At 48.5% G+C, this 7790-nt stretch overlaps 1 pseudogene; it reads left to right on the plus strand.

The window, feature by feature from the left end:
- The first annotated feature begins 2419 nt into the window (after nucleotides 1-2419).
- Nucleotides 2420-2678, plus strand: LOC147617853 (small ribosomal subunit protein eS27y pseudogene; annotated as a pseudogene).
- Nucleotides 2679-7790: the final 5112 nt, after the last annotated feature.

Consider the following 7790-nt stretch of genomic DNA (forward strand, 5'->3'; position numbering starts at 1 on the left):
ATGATTGGACAAAATCTTTACTCACTCTGGCCTCCTCCTCTGCAACAGTGTCTCAACAGGAAGAGATAGAGGTCATAGGTCTAGGGAAACCTGAGTTTTCTCGACAACCTCACAAGAAGGTCTCTCAAGAGGAGTCATCATAGGCACCTATAACCCCTCCTAGACGCACCCACAAGGAGAGGTGGGTAGAGCACCTCAAGGCTTGGGAAGAAGCCTTACACCAATAGAAGAGATACCCCCCGTTGATGAGTGGACAGAGAAATGCATTGGTGATTTCCCTGTGGACAACATCCCCCGTTGACAGAGAAATGCATTGGTGATTTCCCTGTGGACAACACCCCAGCCCATGACCCCTTATCTCTCCATCAAGCAGCACTCCGCACGCTTCCACCCACCACTTACCCACGAGGAGGTGAGAGAGCTGAACCTGGGCACATCAAAGGAGCCACGCCCCATCTTAGTGGCAGCTTGGGTCTGGGAGGACCCTTCCACTCTTCATAGAATCACCGACTTTTTCAAAGAACACCAAGAAAAATTTTCATGGACTTACAAGGATCTTCCACAGCCATTGGCACTCACAAAATTTCATAAAAAGAAGGCAGGGCATCTACCGCATGAATCTAAAATATTCCGAAGTGTGGGAACAAAGAGCTAGACAAGATGGAAGAGGCAGGTATCATCGTTTTCCCATTGAGCACTCCGAGTGGTTGTCACCTATAGTGCTGATTCCAAAAAAGAAGACCAAGAAGATCAGAATCTGTGTAGACTTCAAATCCCTCAATCAAGGCACTTCGGGAGATGTGGCTAGCCAAGGGTGGTGGTTCAAGCGAAACGCCTGTCTCAACTCACTCTGGTGTTCGTGAAGTGCCAGGTATCGGGTCTCCGTCTCCAAATAAAAAATTAAAAAACCCCCTCTTCGGTTTCTTTTTTCCTTCTTCTTTTACAGGAGACGCAATATATATATATATATATATATATATATCTCACCTTACCTCCTCACACGGACCAATCTCTCACTCGTCACCCACCCTTTTCCTCTCTCTTCTCCCCTCAATTCTCCTCACCAACCAACCCAACCTTCCCTTCTCCCCGATTAAGTAAAATTAAAAAAAATCCCCCCTTGTATTTTTTTCTTTCCCAAAAAAACCCTCCCTTAATATTTATTTTTCCAAAAAAAATCATTTTTTCCCAAAAAAATTCGACTCCCCCATCTTAGTTTTCTTTTTTCTATTAAAAGACAAAACAAAACCCCCCCAAAAAAAAACAAAAACGAAAACACCCGCCACCTCTCTCTTTCTCTTTCTCTCTTTTCCCCCTTACCTCACCCACCGACCACTCCCCTCTCACTCATGCCACCAACCACCCCCCTCACACAACTCATCGACCAACCGACCAACCACTCCTCTCTTTCTCCCCCTCACCGACCACCCCCTCTCTCCCTCTCCCTCTCTCTCTCTCTCCCTCCCTCACCCCACCGACCACCCCCTCCCTTCACTCACCAACCACACACTCCTCACCCCCCTCACCTACCCCTCACCCTCTCTCTCTCTCTCCCTCCCTCACCCCACCGACCACCCCCTCCCTTCACTCACCGACCACACACTCCTCACCCCCCTCACCTACCCCTTCACTCACCGACCACACACTCCTCACCCCCCTCACCTACCCCTCACCTCACCGACCACACACTCCCCCAATCCCTCACTCCTCTCCCACCGACTAACCATCCTACCCCCCCTTGCTTCTGTTCCCCCACAGCTCTCTCCCCCTCATGTCATTCCGCACCGACCAACCCTCCTTGCTCACTCACCCATGCCCCCTCTCTCATCGACCACCCTCTCTCTCTTAACCAACCCCACCTCCCGCAACCCCCACCTCACCGAACCTTAATTGCCCCTTATCTATCACTCACCGTCACCCCCAACGCTCACTAACCCTCTCTTTCCCCCCTCACCGACCAACCCAACCACCCCCCCTATCCCTCTCTCTCTCTCTCTCTTTCCCCCCTCACCGACCACCCCAGCCTCCCTCTCTCGCCTCACCCCCCTCTCCCTCTCTCCTCTCCCACACCGACCAGCCCGCCCCCTCTAACTCATCACCCCGCCTCACCAGCCCCCCTATGCTTAGCCATCCCCTTCGCCAACTCATCGGCCCCCTCACCCGTCCTCTATCTCATGTGTGCAACCCCCCACCCCCTTTGTTGCACTCACCACCCCCCACTCCCCCATCTCCTTCTCTACCTCACCCACCCCTCTCTCGTGCACCGACCCCCCACCCCTCCAGCGCCCCCTCCCCTGCGCAACAATCACCCCCTCCTCTCTTTCGCAAACTGTGCACCATTGCTGGAGCTTGTTGGTGCTACAAGACATCGCAATAGTGCTAACGGGCTATCCTCAACCTTCCGCCCCTGACGATCATCATGGTTCTCTCTAATGACATTGACTTACTGCACCCTTCAGCAAAGGTGGAAAAAAAAAACACAAATTGAAACCTCTTGTGCAGTCTCCAAATTCTTTCTTCATGGATGGGAAATGTCATGATTTTTCAACCTCACCACGGTGTTTAGTCACTCCCAGAGTGTTGTGTTATGTGGAAACCGCTCTACCATCTTATGCCAGCCAACAGGAGGCCGTGCCCGACTTACTGAGGGCAGTTCATTTAGAAAGAAAGGAGATTGATCAATTTTAGCACATTGTCAAGCTGAGTTCTTTGACTAGCCTCTTGGATTTGTACTACGGGCAAACCTTCCTGCGACGCCTCACCACACCATTCCCCCCCTTTTAAAAAAAACAAATATGATAATAATAGTTATTAAAAAAAACAAACAAACCAAAAGGTTGCTCCCCCTCTTACCTCACCCCTCATCAACCATGCCTTTTCCCCCATCCCACCCCACCCACCCCACCCCATAGACCAACCACCCCCCTTTCCCCCACCCCCTGACCAGCCTCCCCTCTCTCACCTTACTCGTCTTGTCAACTTACCCGATCCCCTCCCCCTCTCTCACTTCCCTCACTTCCTTCCGTGTGCGGTCACCGTCCCCCTCCCGTCACTCCCCATCAGCACCCTCTCTCATAACCGCCACCTCACCTTTGCATTATGATGCCTCACATGGCCAATCTGAGGTACTTTTGCTGCTATTGGAGAAGGGTGTGTGGTTGAATGAAATGAATTATCATAGACAGATGCCTCTCATGCTTGCTTACAAAAATGGAAGGGTATTTTGCATTGAGTGGCTTGTGGCATGGGGAGATGATATCCTCATGTTTGCTGCTCCCAATGGGAGGACATGTCTCCATTATGCAGTAAAGAGCGGCCACTTTGATTGTGTCCAACAAGTTTTGGATGTTCTCCGGATGCCCATAGTGGCACAAACATGTGGAGCTACACCTCTACACTTGTTGGTAGCCTGATCCAACCATTCTATAGTAGTTTGCTTGCTTTTAAGTAAGGCATCTCTCATGTGTGCAATGCCTACAAGATCTAGTGGAAGTGGCTGTGGTTTTGGAAGCACATCATTGCATTTTGCAGCACATATAGAGGATCATCTAAATGTGTTAAAGAGCTCTTGGCATGGGGTGCAGCTAGGTTGCAGAGAAACTCTCAAGGGCACACCCCTTCTTCATGGCTCTGCAATACCATAACACATGTACATGTGCAGCTTTCCCCTTTGGCTGCAGAGCCCTTGGTATGGCCATCTCTGTCAGTTTATGGAGCAATCTTGACCGTCACTTCATCCAACAAGCTATCACTAACTTGATTCATTTTTATTTATTTTGTATCTCTCTAGAAGGTTTTCCTGGAAGGATCATTGTATGAGGTATGCTTGGGAGCATGCCTATCGGCGGATGTTTTACCCAGAGGCTAGCTTGCCAGAGAACTACCTGTGTTTTTTCTATGGCATTCACCGAGACAGTGAATTAAGTAGTAGTGGATGACCTGTGGGATGGGAAGCCAGGTCCTCCACACTCCACCAAGAGTTGCCACCATCACCTCGGACATCTCCGACCCCTCCGACCACTCCGACCACCGTCATCGCCGGTGTGCTCCAACCACTCCGATCACCGGTGCTCTACGACTGCTCCGACCACTCCAACCACCGTCATCGCTAGTGTGCACCGACCACTCCGATCGCCGGTGCCCTCCGACTGCTCCGACCACTCTAACCGCTGTCATTGCCGATGTGCTCCGACCACTCCGATCGCCGGTGCCCTCCGACTGCTCCAACCACTCCGACCCCGATGGCTCCGACTGCCGGTGCCCTCCGATGACTCCAACCACCGTCACTGCCAGTTCCCTCCGACCGCCCTGACTGCCAATGCTCTTTGACCCCTCTGCCGCCGTTGGTCCCCTTCGACATCTCATACGTGCATGGCCAGCTCCAATGGCACCCCTCTCCCTTTCCCAAGGCAGGGAGAGATCCTCTTGATGAGCACCACCCGAGGAGTAGGACACATGAGTTAAGGGGAGCACTCTCTCGGAAGCATACACAAAGTCTAGGACACACTCTCATAGAAGAGGACACTCTCTCTGCCTTGGGAAAGGGAGAGGGGAAAGTAATATGGTGCTCAGGATCTCTCCCTGCCTTGGGAAAGGGAGAGGGTGTTCCCTCCATGAGTGCCATCGGAGTTGGCCATGCACGTATGAGATGTCGAAGGGGACCAGCGGGCGGGCGGTCAGAGGGGTCGAAGAGCATTGGCAGTTGGAGGGCACTGGTGGTGACGGTGGTTGGAGTCATTGGAAGGCACCGCAACAGTCGGAGCAATCAGAGGGCACTGTGGGGGTCGGAGTGGTCGGAGCACACCGGCGGTGGGAATGGTCGCACTAGTGGGTCGGAGCACACCGGTGGTGACAGCGGTCAGAGTGGTCGGAGTAGTCAAAGAGCACACCGGTGTTGATGGGGCGATCGAAGCGGTTAGAGTGGTCGGAGCAGTCAAAGGGCACCGACGGTCGGAGTGGTCAAATCACATCGGCGGTGATGGTGGTCGGAGCGGTCGGAGGGCACTAGCGGTCGGAGCGGTCGGAGATGTTGGAGGTGATAGTGGCAACTCTTGGTGGAGTTTGGAGGACCTGGCTTCCCGTCCACAGTATGGCCTAAGACACCTGTAAGACACATAGAGAGGCTAACTATTTGTTTATTGTCGGTGTGGGATGGATGCAGGTAATAGGTTCTACCCTCTCAAATATCTCGCAATCTAAGCTTTTGGACACATGGTGTACTACCTGAGAGATTGTCTCATAATTCTGATAACATGATTATTGTAATGATACTCTTGTTTTATAATCATGTTAAACATTTTACTATTGTGGTTCCCAAAATCTTTGGGTTTGGCTGTAGATATGTTATATATTTTAAAAACATACACACACACACACACACTCTCTCTCTCTCTCTCTCTCTCTCACACACACACACACACACACACACACAAACACACACATACACACATGTAAATATTAGTATATACAATATTATGTTTTAGATACATATACCTATATATAGAAACATATACTTATACACATATATACGTGTATTTAAAAATATAAATACATACACATACATAATTTTAATTAAATTTGATTAAATTTTAATGTAGGCAGAGATGCATGGTAAGGTGTGCTCAATTTTAATTATATACATGGATATATTATACACACATACATATATATATGTATGTATGCATGTATGTATGTATGTATGCATATATAAATGTAAATAAAAACACACACATATACATATAAATTTTTATTTTTATTTATAATATATTAAAAGCTACTTTTTATTCTCTATCTCTCTCTCTCTCTCTCTTTTCACCCTCTCCCTTTGTACACCTCTCTCTCTCTCTCTCTCTCTCTCTCTCTCTCTCTCTCTCTGCCTACCCCATCTCACTCTCTCTCAAGCACACACACATAGATGCAGATGTACGCACATGAATGCTCTCTCTCTCTCTCTCTCTCTCTCTCTCTCTCTCTCCCTCTCTTACACATGCATGCACACGCATACATACACACACAAACTCTCTCTCTCACACACACACACGCGCACGCACGTACGCACACACATGCACACCCTCTCTCTCTCTCTCTCTCTCTCTCTCATACAGATGCACATACTCTCAAATGTTGAAGCTCACACACACACACACACACACATGTACACACCTGCACGTGCACTAATGCAAGCACACACTCTTTTTCCCCCCCTTCTCTTCTCTTCTCCTTTTTAAAAGTTATCCCTCTCCTTTCTTCACGTGAAGGCTAGGTTTATAGGGTAGGAACCCTTGCTCTATCTTGTATAGATATAGACGTGTGTGCATATGTACGTGCATAGATATAGACGTGTGTGCATATGTACGTGCATATGTGTGTGAGAGTGTGTGCATGTACATGTGAAAATTTGTATACGTGCTATGTATACATATGTGTGCTCTATATGTGAGTGTGTGTATGTGTATATATGTTTGTTCTTATGTGTGCGGATATGCATCTATGTTATGTGCAAGCTTGAGTGTATGTATGTGTTTAAGTGTACATATCTCTATTTGTGCACGTGTGTCCATGCATGCGTGTGTGTGTGTGTTTATGTAGGTGAGGTTTGTGTACGTGTGTCCATGCATGCATGTGTGTGTGTTTGTGTAGGTGAGTGGACACATATGTATATCCATATACATACGTGAAACTATGTGCACTGGCAGTCGGAGTGGTCGAAGATGTCCGAGGTGATGGTGGCAACTCTTGGTGGAGTGTGGAGGACCTGGCTTCCCATCCGCAACGTGCATACAAATAGCTTCACATACACATATACACCCGCCCTCTCTCTCTCTCTCTCACACACACACCTCTCTCTCTCTCTCTCTCTCTCTTTCTCACTTACGCATACACATGCACATGCACTCTCTCTTCCAACACCCCCTCATACATAAATAGAAACTCTCCCTCTCTCTCTCTCTCTCTCTCTCTCTACACACACACACACATGACACACACACACACACACACACTTTCACGCTTATCTGTGTGACAGTGTGTGTACATACACATATCTATGATCGTGTAATATCAACGTCATGCTTGCATATGCATCGTGCAAGTGTCTTGATCGTGCGCATGTGCCAGTGTGTATATGTGCACATGTTTGTGTGTATGGTGTGAGTGTGTGTATGTGTTTATGTGTCCATGTGCGAGTGTGTGTGTGTGTGTGTGTGTGTGTGTGTGTGTGCAATCATGCAAATGTGTCCGTGTGTGCATCTTTGTGTCTATGTGTGTGCAAGTATACATGCAAATGTGTGTGTGTGTGTGTGTGTGTGTGTGTGTGTGTGTGTGTCCGTGTGTGCATCTTTGTGTCTATGTGTGTGCAAGTATACATGCAAATGTGTATGCATGTGCATCTATGTATACATGTGTGCATGTGTGGGTTTGCATGTCCATGTGTGTACACGTGTACTTATGTATGTGAGTGTGTATGTGTGTATATGTATGTGCTTATGTGCATGCATGTGCATATATGTGTGTGAAAGCTTGGGTGTGTGTGTGTGTGTCTTCATGTGTGTGCATGTATACATGTACGTTCATGTGTGCATGTGTGTGCATGTATGTATATATGTCTCTCTCTCTCTCTCTCTCTCTCTCTCTCTCAGACAATCTCCCACACATGCACACAAACATCCTCTCTCTTCTCACATGCACGCACATACACATGTAATATACCCTCTCTCTCTCGCATAGAAACACACCTCTCTGTCTCTCTTATGGATACACATGTACATGCACTCTCTCTTCTCACACCCCCT

This window comes from Cibotium barometz, chromosome 36, assembly GCF_041138505.1.
Source record: "Cibotium barometz isolate CiBa-2024 chromosome 36, ASM4113850v1, whole genome shotgun sequence".
NCBI classification, from domain to species: Eukaryota; Viridiplantae; Streptophyta; class Polypodiopsida; order Cyatheales; family Cibotiaceae; genus Cibotium; species Cibotium barometz.